The sequence below is a fragment of the Vidua chalybeata genome, chromosome 6 (assembly GCF_026979565.1).
Source record: "Vidua chalybeata isolate OUT-0048 chromosome 6, bVidCha1 merged haplotype, whole genome shotgun sequence".
Taxonomy (NCBI): domain Eukaryota; kingdom Metazoa; phylum Chordata; class Aves; order Passeriformes; family Viduidae; genus Vidua; species Vidua chalybeata.
Window position 1 is genome coordinate 23,839,979 of NC_071535.1, and position 20,448 is coordinate 23,860,426.

The following is a 20,448-nucleotide window of genomic DNA, read 5'->3' on the forward strand; positions in this document are numbered from 1 at the left end:
CAGAAGAGCTGGTTCACAAGAAAAGCCATTAGCAGAGCTTAGCTCTGAATTCTGGTATTCTAAGTCTCAGAAAAGCCCTTAAACCACAAATTCTTTCTGTTCATATTATGAGAATGAAAGGCATTCTTCTGGCATTGTTATATAATGCTTAATTATTAACAACCACAGAACTGTGAAAAAAGATCTTGGGTAGTTGGTTTGCAACTGCTGACAAGAATTCCTGATATTTAAAGGGATATTTATAATGTTACACTCAAATGATTAATTGAGGCTAAGGATTTTTTAAATTATACTTTACAGTATCAAGCAAACTTACTTAACAGGATTCTGGGCAACAGGATATGAATGTGAGATATGTTCTACCCTTGGCAAAGACAAGAAGTTAAATAGCTGCACTGGAAATAGGAGGGAGGACCAGCCTTTTCCAGTAAACACTGTTCAGTGCTCATTTTCTAAAGGGAAGGCATTATTGCCTTGGCTAATTAGAAATAGGAAGCAAAAGAAGGAAGCCAGTTAAATTTGTGTTTGCACAGGAATGGGCAGCAAAAACTCTGTAACTAATTATGGAAGAAATAAATGTTGCTTTCTAGCTGCAATGTTAAAGTTTGTCAAGAGATGTAATTTGGACATTAAGAGTAATGACCTGGGAAAAATTAAAAAAAGAATGCATAATCAGGTCTTAGAAAAAGTTCATTTGACCCTGGAGTAAAGACCTGCGTGATTGAGATGATTTTTTGTAATGTTCTTGTTTCTTTTTTGGCAAACCATATTTGTATGCCAAGAGCACAATTAATTTCCTTCTCTTTCCTTTAAAGGTTGATGTACAAAGTGTTCTTCACTGAACATGGAAACATTGTATATGCTGGCGTGTGATTTAATGCAGAAATATTTGAGGGATTTATGAATTTTCTGGGAAGCTGTAGACAAGTATTTGAATGAATGCATACTTGCATATGCAGAAATCCTTGTGCTGCCCCTTTTTATTATGCTTCATTCAATAAAAGCTTTAAGATGCATGTTTCAGTCTTAGTACTTTGAATAATAAGCAGCAATATTAAATTTCTCTTTCCCTGACCACTCCCAGGTCATGTTACAGTCTGGTGACATTACCAGTAGATCAAGGAATCTTGTTAAGTTTCTAAGGTAGATTTGATGGTGGTGATTTCATTACCCACCTTTCCAATAAGTGCAGGACTTTCCAATTCCTTGAAGGTGATGGAGTGCTTCCTATTATTAATCACCTAACTAGCCACATCTTAATGCTTCAGATGGAGAGGAGAGAAACAGAAGCCAATGTCCTATTAAAAGACTAATGGTTCTTTCAGTGCACCATAGTCAGAACATGCCTCTCCTGCAGAACTATTTTATTTTCCACACTGGCCCTCACTCACAGGCTATTAAAACACCTGTGATCTGTTTGTCTTCTTCTGCAAGTTACATTCTACACATTGTGCATAACCCTTGAAAATACTCTCTTTTTGACTGCTATAGACAATGATAAAATACAGCAATTGAATCAGCAACATGTTTTAGAACAGGTCTGTTGCCATCTGAAGTGTTAGCAGAGGATTTTCTTGTCTCTTCTGACAAGCGAGGACAAAAGCCTGGTTACGTATAAGTCAACACAGTACCAGAGCAGCCTCACAGAGCTTTTCTTTCTGTGAACAGTGTCAGACTTTTTTTTTTTTTGAGAGTTCTTTTCCTGTGTAATTCTAGTGAAACAGCCTAAGTGTGTAAGATAGGGAAAATAAATTAAAACTTCTACATGTTTACAAATAGGCAAAATCAGATCCAGTGATGGGAAAAGTGTGCTTCTGTTCATTACTAGCCCTACTTCCATTCTTTTATCTGGCTTGTTTTTTCATGTTTTCATAGCTGACATGAGGTTCTTGACAGAATTTTCTCTTCCAAATCTGTTTAGAAGATTTCTTTGTCTTTAGGTTGCATTTAACACAAATGATACAAAAAGGAGATAGCTCCCTGAGAGATAGTGGTTTGAGATCCACAGCTTATAAACCACAAAAAATCCTGGCTGATATAATTTGCAAAGTATCCAGTTGCTGAATGAATGATTCAGTTAATGGGGCAGTTTAGCATTAGTGGCTTCCTTCTATGAAAGTAATGACATGGCAATTGGTAAAGAACTAGCAGATGGCAGCTCTGGAGTAGGATTGACCAGAAAATAACACAGTTCTTTAAGAAAAATAGTGAGGTTTTTACACTTCTTTGGTACATTGAAATGAAAATGATACCTTCAGAACATGAGCACTAAATGTCTAAGGGACAGCGTGCAAATTTGTTTGTAGTTTATGCTAGGGAATAATTATGTGGAGAATTATGGTGGCAAGTGTCTCTTAACTGCAGTCAAATGTTGTCCACTTTGTACAAACTAACCATTAATTTTCTCACACAGAGATAAAATGTTTTGATGAGAGTCAGGGTCTCCTGGGTTATGGGGAATTGTCCCAGACAGAAAATTTACCAGCTGACGTAAACAAGTCTCTTATTTTTGAATAGAGCTGAAATCAGGGAGCTAACAAACTTTAGCTACAGTTGGTACTGCATTTTGAAATTTTGGATTCTTTTTTCTGAAGGGATGGCAAATAACACTGCAAACAGGTATTTTAAAAAACATTGACTATAAAATTGAAGACATAAACTATAAATAGATATGTAGTTGTGAGGTGTTAGTCTTCCAATTTTCTCCTCTGTTTTGTACAAATACTTTCATTTTACGTATGAGTCTCCAAACAAGGATTACCTTCCCCCTCAAAAAAAATCAGTGAACCATCCTTGGCAGTCTGAGAAGCTGGATCTGCAGGGGCCACCAAGTGCTCTGTAAATTTACTTTCTGGCACAGAATTAGGTAATTTCATGGAATTTTATGTTTTATGTCTCTTTTGGATGTAAAAGAGATCTCAATTCCAACAGCAAAGCTCGCCAGAGCTTTACTGTTAGCTTCAATGGCACAGGGTTTTAATTGTTGTGTGTTTTTGTTGTCTTGTCAGATGCCAGATGAATGAGGGAGTCACTGATAGTAACTTTGGACCTTTACCATTAATTCCATTTACTTTTGTTTTTTGAGCTGAAGATTTTATTTGGGTCAGTTAGTAGGTTGCAGCAGAGTAATGCACCACTTTTAGTGTCTTCTGGACTTTAATAGGCATGATGACACTTCCAAATGCAGTCTCATTACTGCTGAGCTTATTACCACCAAATATGAGCAATAGCCTCTGTTTGAATAGCAAACAATTATGGCTGTTGTGAACAGTTGTTTATAAAATGATACTTTCTATTTTCTATGAGAAATGAATGGTTATACAGCAAAGATTTAGAGGTACTCAATGTTCAAATTCTGAGGGGAATGCTCATGTTTATATCTTTATGTTGTGATCCTGCCAGCTTTCTTGTTCAAGGTGTTCAAATGTGTGAATTTTCCAATAATAGCCCAAGACTGAATGCTCATCTGTGTGAACCATTCATTACAATATTTATGAAAAGGCAGTTCAGTGTGGAACTAGCACAGAATGAGCTAGTTTAAAATCTCCTATGTTCTGTATGTGTTATGTAGTATTTATTTAGCACTGATTCTGATCTGTGCATCAAAAACACGAATTAGAATTCACTCCATAACTTAGTGTGTTTGGTTGATTGGAAACCTGCCTATTTCTCCTATTTTTATTTTGATTTCTAGTCCCAAGGGGAGCTCACACTGCATATTGAATAGAAACATACAGCACTTTTAATGGAATATCCTATTGCCCTGACATGAACGAGAGCTGCTACACTTTTGCATGGTTCTAACAGTAAACACGGTTCTTAGCTACATTATTCAGGATTGACTCTGGCTTGGGAAAATTAGATACAGACCTAAAGTTTGTGACAGGTTTTCACTGTCAATTTACCCATCTGTTGTGGCTTTTCAAGGGGGAATCTCCAAGGATCTGTTTGGCAATGCAAATTGGTATAGAATCTGATTTTGCAGTTTTTAGTGGCTATTTTAATGGTCGTTTTCCATCACTAAACAACCAAAAATGGTATTAAAGTAGTATATTGAAATGCAAATTGGAGTATAGACATTTAAATATTGTACTTCTGTATAATATTTATATGATTTGTTTCCTTGAATTCTTTCATATGTTTTATTTTTCTTCAGTATTTAACATCCCAAGTAATATATTCTACTTTCCCAAACTTGCAAAGCTTTTCTGTGGTAATTGTACTGTACATAACAAGTAGGCTACCAGGTGACTCTGATTTGGACATTTGGAAAATGTTTATGGAGGGAAAGAGTTTTGTACCGTTTACATAGAAAATGGTACATGTTGAAAAATCCTACTTTGAGTGCACAATGCCATTCAATCTTGAATTTGCAGCTTTATTTTGACAGTATTCTTGGAGTTACCTATTGCATTTTGGAGTTACCTATATATTCTACTATTCAAAAGGCTGAAAGGGCAGCTACAATCTGACAAGTCACTTTAGAGCAGGAAGAAGGACATGTGATAGGATACCTTGCATAATGACCTTGAACAGAGGTGCAGGGCTGACATGTGGAGCCCAGCTGAATTAAGAATGGCAGAGGACCCATGAAGAGCCAGCTGGAGGTCAATCCATATAGCCCAGTATTCTGTCTCTGACAGTGACCAAAAGCAGATGTGAAGAGAAGAGTGTAGGAACAAGGTAAATATGTTTCCCAAAATTATTTCTCTGCCATCCAGTTATTTGCAGCTCAAGGGCCTGTGGAGACAGCTGTATTTTTTCTTTATTTTATAGCATAGTGAGTATCTCTTCTGTGAGCTTTGCAAATCTTTCCTGGAAGTCCTGTAAATGTTTACACTCCACAGCACCTTGTGGCCAGCAGTACTGTAGCTTAAGTGACTGTATGAAGAACAACTCTCTTAGTTCTGGACTGCCTTCTTCAGAGTTCAATTTCACATTCCCATTTTATTTTCTTGGGAGAGTCAATGGCAAATCAATCCTTATACACCCTCTCTATGACACTTCTGATATTAAAGAACTCTGTCTTATTCCCCTCAGTCTTTTCTTTTACCCTCCAAGGAGTCCTATTCTACTTAGTTATTTTTGGTACAGAAACTGCTCCTTGGCTTTGATTGTCCTTATGATCTTTACTGAAACTTTTTTAGCTCTATTATAACCTGTTTGAGATGAGTAGCTCAGGAAAATCTGCCTCTTCATTGTCTGCTCCTTTCCCAAATTACTTAGTAGTAAGTTAAACAATGCAGATGCCAGCACGTATCATTGAACTCCATTCAAGATCTCCTCCCACTGTGATGATTAAGTATCTGTTTCCCCTCCCCTCCCCTCCCCTCCCCTCCCCTCCCCTCCCCTCCCCTCCCCTCCCCTCCCCTCCCTTCCCCTCCCACTGTCAAAAGGACACACAGTCGTGAGAAAAAAAAAGCAAAATATAATCCCATGTGAAGAAGCAATATTTGTACTGACATTAAATGAAAAGTGTTTGACTTATTAGCACTCACTGTGCACTGCTGCAAGGGTGATTATGAAGAAAGCCCAAAGAAGAAGAATAAAAGAAGGTGGTTTCTTAATTGAACCTGGGAAAGAGAACCACAATCAATGGCTGTGCTTTCAACTCTGTCATTATGAGAATGCCTCCCTGCAGCAGACCATGCTGATATTGGGTGACCATGTCAGAGTGAATAATAAATCTGGCTGACATTGTAGGCAGTTGTTCTAGTTTACAGCTTTAATGAAATTGCAGTGAAATGTAGTTATGTTTGGTGTGTTTATTTATATATGTATAATCTATCTATCTGTTTACTTATTACAATTGAGGGCTTGCTGACAATCAGTTCCTTGTCTGAGTTTGATTATGAACTATGGAAGTAGGAAAAAAAGGGTCAGCTTTAATCTCATGTAGACAGTTGAAAATTTAACAAATGTCCCTTTCTTAAAAGTGGGAATGTTTCTGTTTTCTGAAACCTATGTGTCTTGAAGATGCAAACCCTTTGTGTCCTTTGGAGTCCTTTGATATTCCACTGAGATTGGTGCTGCTTCTGGGAATAGTGCTGTGTGTTTCTCTCTTCCTATCTGAATTCTGCAGTTTAATTTCACCTTCCTGTAGCAATCCCTGCTATTGTTGTGATTACTCTATTTGCTCTTGGTGCTGTAGTAAAAATGATAAGGGAGATCATAATAGATTGGCTGCCACAACAGATAAGCAGCTGTCCTTCAGGGTCTGGGAAAAGCCTGTTCCATGCGCTATAAGGTACAGATATGGAAACATCCCTAAATGCTATGGATTGTTTTATGTAGAAATTCAGAGTAGGTAATTGCAATGATCCTCAGCTGTACCTTGTTTTCTTCATAGACAAATGTCAAGACAAACCTAGGGAAAATAGAAGAACATTGACTTACTAGTGTGCAAAAAATCTCTCCTTATTTTGAGGATCTGTTGTTAAAAATCAGAACTGAATTCAAGTGTCAGATTAGATAGGTCATGCAGTGGTGAGCTGAATGATATTGTATCCATCATGAGCTCATTATGGTTTGTCAGGATCAATGTGTTGAGCCAGCACGCAAACAGTTATTGAATTAATTGTCCTGCTGTTGAGCCGTTAACATTATTCAGAACAATGATCTCATTCAAGTGAATCCAGACCTCAAGTCTGAGTAGCTTTTGATTAATTTAAATAATTATCAATCTAGACACAATTTCAAGAAAGGAAAGGCTTTTAAAAACAAATGCTTTCTATAAAGGGAGTCCAGCAAACTGGCACAATGTAGTTTTGATGCATTTATATGTGAAGTTGTGTTTTAAAGAGTTGCGTTCAAAAATAAATGTTCTTTTGTTTTGAAACTAGAGCACAGTTTTACAGCTCACTTATAAATCAGTGGAGAAACTAGACATGGCTATCATGGCTGCAGTCCCCACTGCAGTGTGAAAGGCAGTACAACCACTGCATATCGAAATGTCTATTAAGAGTGAAAAACTAGAGCCACTTTAGGAGTACATTTGATACACAAGGAAGCAACAAAAAATGTGTCTTCAAAATAATTTAAAAAGTTTTGCCTTGTATCATACATGACACCATCTTGATCTTCTCCTTTATTTAAGAACGGAACAAAATCTGCCCAATCTGATACCGTTCCTGCTCAGGAACTCTCTAAAGGTCACAAATAACTTAATGGCAGAAATGCAGTTCCCTTGGTCTCAGTGACACTATACTTAATTTCTTTTTACCTATGCCTGTGTGCCTTCCTGTACAGGAGCTGTGTGTCTCTGCATCCAGTGGGGAAAAATAAATTCCATTTAGGTGCAAAATAAACCCTTTCAGGGCCAGAATGAGAGATCACATATAAATGAAGTGACAAATGTGGCCAGACATTCACAGAGCAAGAATGCTCTGATAGCATAACAGGTATAACAGGTATGCATAAGAGGTTTCCATAACAGGGAATCCAACTCTGTAGCCCAGAGGACCTGACCTCTGGGGCATAACCAGAAGATGCTGAACAGCCATGGCCAGCCTTGAGTCCAGTGTGAGGAACAGAATGCCTTACTGCTCTGAAACACAGAAGATGGAGATGGAATTGTACTGCCATCAGCACTTTGTGAGACAGATTACTGGTTAAAGCCCTCTAGGAATTGTCAGCACAGGCTGCAGCATTTCCTCCAAGTACAGGAACTGAAGCATGATTTCTTACAGAATTGCTTAGTCCCAGAAGAGTCTGTGTCCATTGATCAAGTAAAGAGCCTAAAACCTAACGTCCTTGTCAGAGCTAGGTGTCCATTTTCTGGGTGTTCTGATGTCACTGCTATGAATCTTCAAGGAATCTGAAATCCTTGATCATCTGTAAATGCAAATGGTGATTTTTCTTCAAATATTTTTGGTTGACAGGCCTTACATCGTGGTGGTTTAAAGGCCGAAGACTTCAGCAACCTGAGAGCATGTTGTAAGACATAAATTTGCCCTGTCCTTCCTCTTTGTAGCATAATCTACAGTATGAAGTGCTCTATTTTATATGTAAAGGAAAACTGATATTTAAAACTGAGTAGGTTTGTTGAAGTAGACTTCTTTCTGCTTCACTTGTGCCATTGATTCCAGCATTTTGAAGAGGGTCTTGGGGATATTACCTCTAATTCCAGAAGTAAACCTCCATTAAACTTACATGTTCAAAATCCTAGTGAGAAACCAGCTTTGAGGCATCATTAAGGATATGCACAGTGTATGACGGAAGGAGAAAGTTTGATAAACACCTTTCAGTAATCAGTGTTTGTTTTCTGTGAATGTGAGCATACCACATACTGCCTTTATGACGAGTTTTTTTAATGTGTATGTAGCAGCTTAATCTTTAGAGCACTCAAAGTCCTTGAAGGCACTGGGTAGTGGGTAAGTTAGCCAAGTGATCTTTGCAAATAAATTATATTCAGTATTGGATCAACTTGAGTAGGGGTTGGCTGAAAAATTGGATGGCTCAATTCTGCCAATCCTTTTTTCTCTGTCCAACCCTCTAATCTTCCCACATGCTTCAGTTTTTCAGTGTGGTCTGCATGGACTGTTCCATGTGCCACAAATAGCTCTTTGAAGGATCATGGTTTTGTGAAATTTCATGCAGAGGTTTTCTTTTGGAGAATATTGTTATCAGTGAAACAGTGCACACCAAAGTGACACTGTATTCATCCCAAATTCCATAAACAGAAAATTATCTTGATCTAATAAATATAGTAATGTATGCTGCGTTGAATTTCCTGGGCATAATGCAGCACACAGCAGCATAATGTGGCTATTTAATTAATATTATATATTCCTTTCAACATGCTGCTGTATGATTAACAGTTCCTGCTGAGAAATGTACTGTAGGTACAATTGAAATGGATGAGACTAATGAACAAGGATATTTGCATTTCATTATTATGTTGTATAATTTCACTCATAAAATTTTATGGAATTAATTTAACATTATTTTCTGCAGATGATCATAACAATAACTTTTGAACTAAGACAAGAAAAGTTCATTCAAAACACAATCAAAAAGTACTCAAGTTATTCAAATTACAAAAGCTTCAGATTTCATGTGAAATCCAGCTTTTTGTCTCTAAATTGTTTTAGGAGGCTTTGATGATCAAGCACAGCTCTAATATACTGTTAGCTGAAGTAAAAGGCAAGATTCTTGTCCACTTTATTCTCTCATCTCTCTAATCTCTAATGATTTTCTAGAAGAAAAGAAAGGGAATTTAATTCTCAAAGCAACCATATAATTTGATGGAAAAGCTCCCTGGAAAATTAATTATTTCTTGTATAGAAAATGATCCAGGCATGCGTTGGATGTAAATGCAATTTTCAGTTCTGTTGTTTGCAATTATGGATGTAATATGCTGAGGTACAGGACATAAATTCTTGTTTCAGAAGCAGCCCTTAGAGACAAGATCACAAATGAGAAGGAAGAGGTTATGAAAAGAATCAGCTCTGTCCAGATTAGTCAAATGTCTACTTGCAGACAGGTGCACACACTTTGTAGCAGACCAGAAAAAGGCACTATGAATAAAAATGTCTCCCCAGATTTTAATCTCCTTCTCCGGAGTGAGAGTGTAAAAAGTTTCATTTTGTCTTTTGGTAAAATGACACTTACCTTGACATGAGGTTCCCCCTAATGAAACTGATCCTTCACTAGCAGCTGCCCCAAAGTGTCACCAGGGACAAAGCCATACTAGACAGTAAGGACCCTCAGGACTTCCCCCTCCATGGAGTCTCCTCCAGATGTGCACCCACTGCTCAGCTGGATGCCAGTGCCTCTGCTCTCGAGGCCGTGGGTGAAGGGAGTGGTGAGCCTCAGTAACACGTGCTCATGTGTGGCATCCCTTCAGAGGACACGCTGACTTTGCTGCAGCTTTACTTAATGGCCTTGAGCAAGTAGACTTGTGGGTCTCCCACCCAATAACATCTTGTCAGAGCCAGCTGAATGACAGCATGGATGTCTGGGTGATGTCAAAAAAGCAACAGCAGAGCCATACATTTCTAGTGGAAGAAGAGGTCTGCTTGCTAACTTCACCTGTCAACATATTTTCTATTGGGAACAAGGGAAAAGATGGGCCTTAGTCGTTCCAGCTTTTCCCATTACTCCTGAAGGCAATTTTTCCACCTTACTGGCAAAGATCCCTTCCATGGTGCAGCTCTGTGGATGCTGTGGTGTATTTAGGATTTGTCTGCACTGCAGAGGTTAAATGAATAAATCTACTTTTTTGTCTAGTGGGTATATGTGTGTTGCAACAAAACCCTGCCCTCCCTGCAAGACAAAATGCCTAATTAAAGTGTAGCAATGCCTATACAGTGGTTGATCTGTCTGTGGGAAATTGCCTACACAAAATTGCCCACCCATCACCACAAGCACAGGTAGCTTAGTACCATTTTTTGTTCTAACTTAATTTAGACTAACTTGTGTGGATTTAATGTGGACATACATAACTCAGACTGATTCTTGAGCCTGAGTATGAAAAATAATGATTTATTATTAGACATCAGTAGAAGAGTTCCCATGTGAAGTGAAATCTCTTTTTATGAGTAAGTGAAGGCAGATTTTTGCAGTGTTTAAGGCCAAAAAAGGACATTGCCTTATTTTTGTTTAATTTCAATGCACTTATTCTCAAATCAAACTCCACATCCTCTGAAAGAACTAGAGCACAGATGTATTTCACACATATAAAGTTTCAGCTCACATGAGGAAAAAGAAGTCAGAGAGGCTTTTAGGCTGATGGCTTTTGAGAGGGTTTACCAGATGTAGAAAATTGAAAGAGATAGCAGAGCAGTGCATTTCTTTGATGTGCTGAAGGTTTGTAAAATTTTCTGTCTGCATTCACCTGTCAGGAAGATAGAACTGACATGAGCTCCCATTTTAATGTGAATTTTGATTGACAAGGTTGTTTGTTGTACTTAACTCAGGTGTCATATCTGTGTATAACAAGGCTTTTGACTGATTATTATGCTGGTAGCATTATTCTGCATCTCAGAGAAGAGCTTAGAAGACTGCAAAGATCTGAGGATTATTCAGGGCATACAAAATCTTGTTTTTCAAAAGAGTTTCCCTTTTAAAAAAGAAAGAGGAAATTTGATAAGCTAGCTTGATTATGTTTTAGCCCTTGGTTTGATTTTTGTATTGAAAGATAGTAGTGCAGAAACAGTGTGTGCAAGACCTAAATCTAAAGAAAGTTTTCAGAGTAATATCTGATGATTTATTGTTACTGTGGCTGTGGTAGAGTAGCATGGTCTTATAGAAGAGTAGATGTTCTCTCCCTCAGCAGTCTTAGCCACTTAATTTTTTTCAAAACATAACCTATTCTTATCCTTCCTAAATGTAAGAGATTGAAAAGAAATACACAGCAAGTGTACCCTTTCCTCACCTATAACATGGCCAGTACCATGAAACCCCACCACCTGCTCCAGGGTACATGCCTGGGGGGGGACATCTGCCCAGGCCTCACAATTTTGTATCCTAAGAGAATTCCTTTCCTCAAAGTCAGCCAACAATGTCCTGAGCTTTCTGGAAACACTTGTTCAGGTTTCCTCTCCCATGAGAAGCCAGTTGTGATTGTCTCCTATATTGCTGGCCTTTACATTCACCTCATTGTTTTTCCAGAATGTGCTCATTGCCTCTGTGTAATTTCAATGAATAATTTGCTAAAAGTATTTGCCACTGTTTTTCAGGTTTTTCTCTCCTTTTTGGCAAATGAACAGCTCTGTGGAAAAAAAAACCCAAAACAGTTAAATTAAGGAGAGGTTTAATTTTTTGGATTCAGTTTTTTATTTCCTGTTGGCGTGTTTATTTGATTTTACTTTATAACTAATGGCTTCTTAACTAAATTGAGCTATCTGCATTCTGGTTTACTAACTTGGAATGACAGAGAATGAAGGGATATGCACATCTTGAGACCAAAAAAGGTCTCTTTTACTAAGGCTGTATTTCACTTGTCTTGATTTATTTGACTATTTTAATTATTAAAATTAATATTAAAATATTATTATTTATTATTATTAAAATCAAGTTCTTGATTTCTATTTTTTTGTAAATTACAGTGGAAAGAAGCTGCTGTAGTAACCTCTAGCCTTCATTTAAGGTGTGCAAAATGTGCAGGAAATGTAACGGAACTATTTAGATGATTCTTCCAGTGAATTCATCCAGAAATAACAAAGACCAATGGCTATAGTATTTAGCTTGTATGGATTTCTTTACTGATTTTGCCACAGAAAAATGGTGTAGTCTTTTAAAAATGAGCTCTCTGATTCAGTTTCATCATCCAGAAGACAGTTATTTTGTTACCTTTTTCTCTGAAAACAGAAAATCAGAATGTGCTGACAGACAGAGGCAGTATTTCTAGGCTGTTAATGCTAAATCTGAGACACACCAGATAAAAGAGATGTTAGAACTTGACACCTTTCTTTTATTAATTATTGATTATGGCATTCTCTGCAGGACAAATACATTTGCCACAAAAACCTCTACAAACTTGGAGAAACCAAGTTCCAATCTGGACTTCAATTTTAATATCTGTAGTGAGAAATATTTCTAAATTATAACAAAACCACATTTTCATTCCCACATAAAGATAATAATTGTGATTTTTTTTTTTTTCTGTTTGAAGCTGAACACCACTTCTAGTGAAAAGAGAAAATCCAAGCAACTCTGGCCTACATCAGTTCCCTGAACTTTTCAGAACGCCTTCCTCCCTCTTTGGTATCCTCAGAAAACAGGATATTCTGAAAGGTTGTCCTGCAGATTTGGGGAGAAACCATCTCATCTCCATGATATGAATTTAAAACATTACTGTTTCAGTATGACCAATATTTTTGTAGCTTTAACAAAGCTGTATTTTCTGAAGGCAGCATCCTCACTGGAAGCTCTCAAACCTTTGCCAGCTCTGAATGATCCAGCTCATATGCGTTGACATGAGAAGAAGGATGATACTGGCCAAGGCTTCAGGAGTCAGATGACATGGGGAGACTTTTTTGCAAGTGGCGTTGCCAGATTTTAGGAACTCTCTAAACACAGGCAAAAGAGACAGTTTTAGAGAGGAAACATTGTTTATTCTGTGCAGGGTCCAAGGTGGAAGTTTTCAACAAATTGAGCATACTAGGGGGTAAAAAGCAAAAGAATGTATACATTGAAATTTGTATAAATCCACCTACCTAATTCAGAGCTGCCATCCACCTAAGGCACAGTCATTTAGCTTGCACACCCTTATGCAATTCTTGTTACTGGGCCTGCTTGGGCCTCTCTGGGGTCTCTGGGGGTCATCTGGGGATGTGTCCTCTACTCAGTTCCAAGCAAAGTGCAGCTCAGGCTGCACATAACACAAGATTGGGTACCAAATATGATATGATCTGCAGCTCTGGAGCCTAAACAATTGCCAAGCAGGACTAAAAATATAAAAGCTTTCCATAAACATTAAGCAACAGCTGCTTAACACACCCGATAGCACTATTTGCATTCAAAAGAGGGGTTAGAGGTGAGAATGATACCATCAGCTTCCACTAAAAGAGAGATCAAAAGAAGTGTTGTGTTTTAGAAATGGTACTCCCCAATTTAGTTCTCCCAAGAGATTCTCCCAAACCAGATGCTGCTTGCTCGCTCCCCCTTCTTCCCCTCCCTTTGGAGGTGAGAATTGGAGGCACATAAAGGTGAAAATCATGAACTGAGATAAGCACAATTTACTGGAAACAGCAGTGAAACAAGAAAATGAGCAGTAACAGCAACAATACTAACAACAAAAGGTATAGGAAAAAGAAACTATTTACACAGAAAGTACATAAAGTAAAACACCAGACTGTTTGTGTCACCCCCCCCCCCCCCCCCCATGAGAAATTAGAGAGCCCCTAACTCCTGCCCCTGGCGAGTGACATGGATGGTATTGAAAAGCATCAGGGTCTGGCCAGGTTCCCCTCATGCTCTGTAAAAAAATTAACCCTGTCCTGGCCTAAACTAGAACAGGAAGGGATGGAGAACTTTGCTTAAGTGGGATGGAGCTGGGCAATGAGCTGTCCCTCCTGCCTTTCATTGCTGTCCAAATTGATAAAGGAAGCAAAGGTAATGAGAAAAATGAAATTTTTCAGACATAGGAAAAAGAGATTTGAGGAATGACAACCATGAGTCTCATCAGGATTGGGGAATAAGGAGGATTATGAGTGAGAGGAGGTAGTAGGGCATATTTAGAACCAGGTAGCTACAGGTATTATTAATCAGATGAGGCTGGGGAGACTGTCACAAGGCACTATAAGCATACGGTGTCTTTCATTGTTGAAAGGCAATGATGGCATTTCAACAACATGTTATAGGATAATTATTTAGTTTGTGAGCTAAATTATTTATGTAAAGTAGATAAGTGGCAAAACACATGGCTGTGTTTCCTGAGGAACACTTGTGCTTGTTTTAATGCTTTTCCATATTTTTAACTACATCTCTTTTCTGAATGTTCATGGCATTTATAAATTCATCTTGTTCCTTTAGATCTAATTTACTCTTAGTACAAAGTGCTTTGAAGAAGTTGCTTAATGAATCTAAACCTTACTGATTCCACATGTCCAGCAATCACACAATGTGTGTTTGTCATTTGCAGATGTTCCTAGAGATAAGCAGTCATTATGTTGGAAATTTTATTTTTACAGGTGGCAACATCACATCCATTGAGTGATGATCACATCCAATAGTGATTTTTTATTTTCTGGAATTTTTTTCTCATAGTGTTGTGGGTTTTGATCTGATTCTGTCTCTAGCTCAAATTCTCCTAAGTCTTAGGAGATTTCCATTTATATTCACATGATGTCCTTCTTGGCCTGTGTGTTTTCATTTGATACATTAATATAATTTTGTACCTTATTCATTAATTTAAATCCCTATTAGCGAAAGGGACATTGCAAAACCATTACAGCTCTTCTGTTTGATAATTAGTACTGTTACTAATTTCTTTTAAACAAAGACAATAGATTGGTGGATTCTGTCAGTAGTAGTTCCACATAATTACTAATCATTATTAAAACAAATAGCTTTAAAATTAAATTTAAATAAAATTAACAGTCAAACCTGTGATGAACCCTTACTGCATAAATGAACACTACATTTGTGTGACACTACAAAAGGATGAAAATAAAAGGAGAGGTGTGAATAGGAAGATAAGAACAAGAAAACAAATCTCATGCAGTAAGAGAAAGAAAGCCAAGGAAATAATGCAGAGAGAAAGGTACTGTTTTATCACAAATGGCATTTTCACTGGACTCAGAAAGAGAGCTGTGAAAAGCAAAGTCCAAAGGACAGGCTTTCAGTTTAAAACTTCGGGGTGGGAAAGAGTTTCATAGAGTAATCTTTTTGTAGCTATATACAAATAATTTTTCTTATACACTTGATACTAACACAGAAGTGGAACATTCACAAAGCTAAAGTGTTCTTTTTTTTTTTATTTTTTCAATGATACTTGAAGCTACTTTTGAAGAGCTTGATTTTCTAATGTTATCATAATTGTCTCAAGTGCTGCCATCTTCAGCTCCTTCCCTACTGCCTTTTTTGCTGAGTTCGTGGATACACAGATAAGTGCCATGAAGATAAGACAGGAAGAATTTCCCCTGTTCTTGACTGAAATTCTACAAGTCATATCAACACACTCTTCCTGCACATTTGTGGAGTAGACAGTCTCCAAACATCATCTCTCCCTGGTGTAAATAAATACAGAAAATACAGATGAGTTTGTAGAACCTTGTTGCCTTTTATATTTTGCCTGATCTTTCAAAAGACTGGGGTAGAGGGAAATTAATAAGAAACCAAGTACCCATTAGCCACTGCTGCTAACTGAAAAATACCTCCTCAATACATGCAGGAGGTTGGTTCCAGGTAGAGAACCAACCTTTTGGACTTGTCCATGGGGGCCTTCTCACAGAAGAACTTGTGAAGAGTGAAGTGTGCCAGGCTAATACATTTCAGAAGGTCAAGAATCTGGGAACATTTAAGATCATTAATGTTTAGTAGGCAATTTAGAGGGGGGAAAAACAGTGATGTAAATTGAGGGATGATGGGAAGACTGAAAGGAAACAAATAATTGGTGGAAAATCAAGAACTAGAAAAATTTATGAAGGTAAAAAGTTAAATTAAATCTAGAGTGGAGAAGACATGAGACTTCATTGGAGGGAGATACTGCTACTCTTTAGGACCCTCTTCCCAGTATACTGTCAAAATGGTTTCTACCCTAATAATTGTCATAGGTGGGGGAACTTCATGGAAGTTTGGCATTTTGTGGACCATGTCAAAGAGTCTTGGGAATCTGTAGTAGTTTTTCAGGGTAAAGGAAATATTAATTGATTTTGTTAATGTTATTTCACTGTCATGAAAATCTATGTAATAATTATCTTCCTCAGCAACAGAAATCTTATAACTGGAAAAAAAAAACAAATAAAGATGAAACACATATTTGCATATTATGATATTTGCAAAGCGAACAGACGTGGTCATGCAATTCTATTTACTGTATTTTACCCAAATACAGTGTATCTACAATAGCTTGTAACTTAGGTGACAAAAGCCCTTGGAAAGGGCATTGCTGAAAGGCAGAAAATAGAAGCAATAGCTGTAAGAGAACAGAACCACAAATATTTTTATCTACCCAGTCTTAGACATAAGTCTTCATGATTTTTGCTTTAATTCATTTTTAGTAGCTTTATTTAAAAAAAAAAAAAGTTCCAGTGCTGTTTTATTCAATAGTAGTATCAATGTGTATCACCAAAGAATATAATTAGCAGCAAAGAATTTGAAGCAAAGAGGCTTCGCTTGTTTCTCAAAATGAAGGAAAGAAAAATAATGCTCAGATTCTCATGCAGTGGATCCTCCAGGACATTCAATATTGTCAAATTGAACTTTGTGAGCATCAGACCAACAGCTCAAGCAGGCACGGGAAAGGCAGGAACATTCTTCTTTCAAAATAGTACAAGTGCTCTAACAATGCAGCTGCAGAAAAAAGAGGTTTCAAATCACACCCAAAGCCAATCCATGCCCAATTTCAGCAGGGAAAAGCTACTGTGACAAGAGCTTGTCCAAAAGAGAAAATTATCTTGTAATTAAATCTCATTTCTAATAAAGATGGATTCAAAACCTTGCATCTAAACAACCTGGAATTACTTTGGTTCTAGAAATTAAAACCACCATTTGGATTTCTGCCAGACCAAATGATAAATGTGAGCAGTTACATTAATCTTAACTTCTCCAGGATAAGTATGAAGCCTCAGGGAAGAAAATCATTCATAAGCATGGAGGAGGAAGGAGGAAAGAACTAATGTAGCCCCAAGACTGCTCACCAATTCTTAAAAAAAAATGGAAAATATTTTAAATTATTTAACTTCCAACATTAGTTTTTGACTCCAGATCATATACTAATATTTTCTGATTTTAGAGATGGTACTCTTGATTATTAGAATTCAGATTATTTTCTTCTCAGAAAGTTAATATGCCATCAATTACAGATCACTAAGTGTTCATGAGCACAAATTAACCATTAAAGACCTTGCAGCATTGTCAGCATGCTTTACCTTGGAATATATGGTATTTTCGAATACAATAATCTAACATTAAAACAGCATGATCAAGTATGCAAGTTGCCAATAATGTATGTGCCTTTTCCCACATCTTAAGCCTTGTCTAGATGCTTTTCTAAGATCTCTAATATATGTGTCTAATTTTGCCAGTTAGTGAAAAACTCAGAATTCAGATGTCTTGTTTTCAGGAGTACTGACTGGCCAGCTACTCTTACCCACCCTCTCCTATTCAGTCCAGACTTTTTCCAGAAAAGCATGAGAGGTTTAATTGCAGAATTCTTTTAAAGACATTTTTAGTTGTCTGGTCTCTGTGCAAGATTGGGGTGCTAAAGAGAGGTGTTTGCTCACAACCCTGATTTAGTAGTGTAATCTCTGGAAAGGGCTGGTTGATGGTATTCTTTTGCTTGCTCTTTGCTTTCCCTGTTTCCTAGAGGTACGTCTTCTCCATAATCAGTATGCTGCTTGTTTGGCTTGTCCCTATGAGGCATTGATTAGGGTGCTTGGACACTGGGGTTTTGGTTCTCAGTGAATGACTGAGCACTGAAAATCTGAGTACTGCAGCCCCAGCAGAAATGAATTTACAGGTTATCATGAACTGATCCTTCCCTAACCCATCCTTCCTGCCCAGAGGGAAGTGTGAATAGCTGCCCTATTAGTGGGGTGCCTGAGTATTTCATGAGGTCTGGCTTCATCATTATGATTGAAAAAACTTCTCTGGTGGCTGTAAATACTGTACACTCAATTAAAGTAATGCACTGTTAAATTATTTTTCTACTATACCAAAATGGAGTTGAATTGGTAACAACCAATATGTTAAATGTGATCTTCTATATGATGCAGTAATGACTGCAACTTGTCGCAAGAAAATGATCATTTGCAAAGTGGACAGCTAACCAACTGAGCTGGTCTATACTGCCTCTATCTATTAGATATGATTTAGATACTGCAGAGTCCTCACATCCATAACTGGGATATAAATCTACTGTGTGGGGAAACAGTTAAAAGTGACAGACTGTCTTAATACAATATATGTGTAACACACAGCAGGTAAAAATTAATAAAAAAAGAGAAGTCAAAAGATTAGCTTCTATTTAATTGTGAGTAATTTAATTAATATTTATTTAAATATTTATTTTATTAATTTTTTATTTTATTAATAAATATTTATTTAATTAATCTATTTAATTGTGAGTTAGGTATTAGAGATTAAAAAAAAGTTATTTTACGTGTGAGAACTCCCAATGCTTGATAAAACCAATTGTTGTTTTCTCCACAGCAATTAGGATATAAAACATTACTTTCAAATACGGCTCCTATGAAATAGGTCTGAAAAGTAAAGTCACAATAGCAGGGGCTAGAATAGGTTAGTATTAAATGTTACTATGAATGTGCAGCTGAATTTTTTCCACATTGGCTTGACTTCCAAGGGAAATTAGGCCTATGAGATGCATTGTATCTGTCTTGGTATCTGCCAATCTGTCATTCTGTATCTCCTTGAGCCTACCAGCTACTTTAAAACAAATTTCTAGACAGAGGTATAGAGGGCTCAGTAATATTAAATTCCTCCAAGCTGCAAGAAAATGGGCTGCTGAGAAGAGTCAAATTGACATTGTACCATTGGGACCCCACAGAGTGAGGTCAATTATGTTACTAGAAAAAAGAGATTCCAGTGGAGAGACATACTATGGACACTGCTGTCACAGGAAAGCTTCAAGAACTTGCATTTTATCAGACATTAATTAATCCGAGATATACTTATATAAAACCAGACTTAAGAATTTCTACTCCTAGAATGATCTGTTTAGGTATTGAACTGTGACTCCAACAACAGATCAATGAGAGAGAGCTGTTTATCCCATGGTATAGCCTATTCTATTCACCATATACTGTAGAAGGGAAGTGTTAGGAATTGGTTTTCTGTGTATGGTGGGATTGGCTTCCATCCTTATACTAAACCGGCTTTTTTTCTTTTGTATAGGCAAACTGTTTCTCTGTAAACAACAGGAGATATACACTGAACTACAGAAAATGTTTTGCAAGAAGAACAGACCAGCAGTCACCTTCAAAATATTTGTAAGAATCCAGCAGAAAGATCATTATGTTCATATGAGAAATAAATATATAGCACTGTCACCACAGGCCCCCAGCCGGGTAATAATTAGCATTGACTCCATGATTGCAGAAGGCTGATCAATTGCTTTATTATTATCCTATACTATATGGTACTATACTTATATTACACTAACAAGAACTATCACTAACTAACTAGAAAGCCCCTGACTGTCCCCTGAGAATCCCAACACAGCTGTGGATCCAATTGGTCAATGAATCCAAACAACCATCACCAGAATCCAATCAAGCAATCACCTTGGGTAAACAATCTCCAGAACACATTCTACATGGGCACAAACACTGAGCAGCAGCAAGTGATATAGGAATTGTTTTGATCACTCTTTTCTCTGCTTCTCTCACAGCCTTCCCTGGGAAAATGCCTGGGAAAATCTGTGCCTGCTCTCTGTGGCCAGAGAGCTGCTGCCGTATAGCACAGTCTGAAAATTACGTTTGAAATAAAATTCTAAGTCTTCGGTGTGACTTTTCATAAAAACCACAGGTACTTGTAAGTTCTGGCCTAAATGAAAGTAGCAATGTTTATTTCAGCATTTCATATATAAAAGCATTTCAGTGAAAAATTTCAAGCCAGCCTTTTCCAGAAGGTGAAGATTTCTGAGATAAATGTGTGGTAGGATATTTAAGCAAATGGTTCAGAGAAGCCATTCCTGATGTCAATAAACCTATCTGATTTCATTTTTTTTCACAAGAACTTAATGTAACCATCTACATCTATTTCATAGTCAAATTCACTGTAAAAAAAATGTCAAGAAGATGAAAAGATGCAATGACAAAA

At 37.2% G+C, this 20,448-nt stretch overlaps 1 long non-coding RNA gene across 1 annotated transcript in view; it reads left to right on the forward strand.

The window, feature by feature from the left end:
- The window catches only part of LOC128789873 (uncharacterized), an 83,493-nt gene extending 63,895 nt beyond the window's left edge, over positions 1-19,598 (forward strand). The window contains exon 3 of the long non-coding RNA XR_008431560.1: positions 19,522-19,598. This is a non-coding gene — a long non-coding RNA (uncharacterized LOC128789873). The remainder of the gene's footprint in view (positions 1-19,521) is intronic.
- Positions 19,599-20,448: the final 850 nt, after the last annotated feature.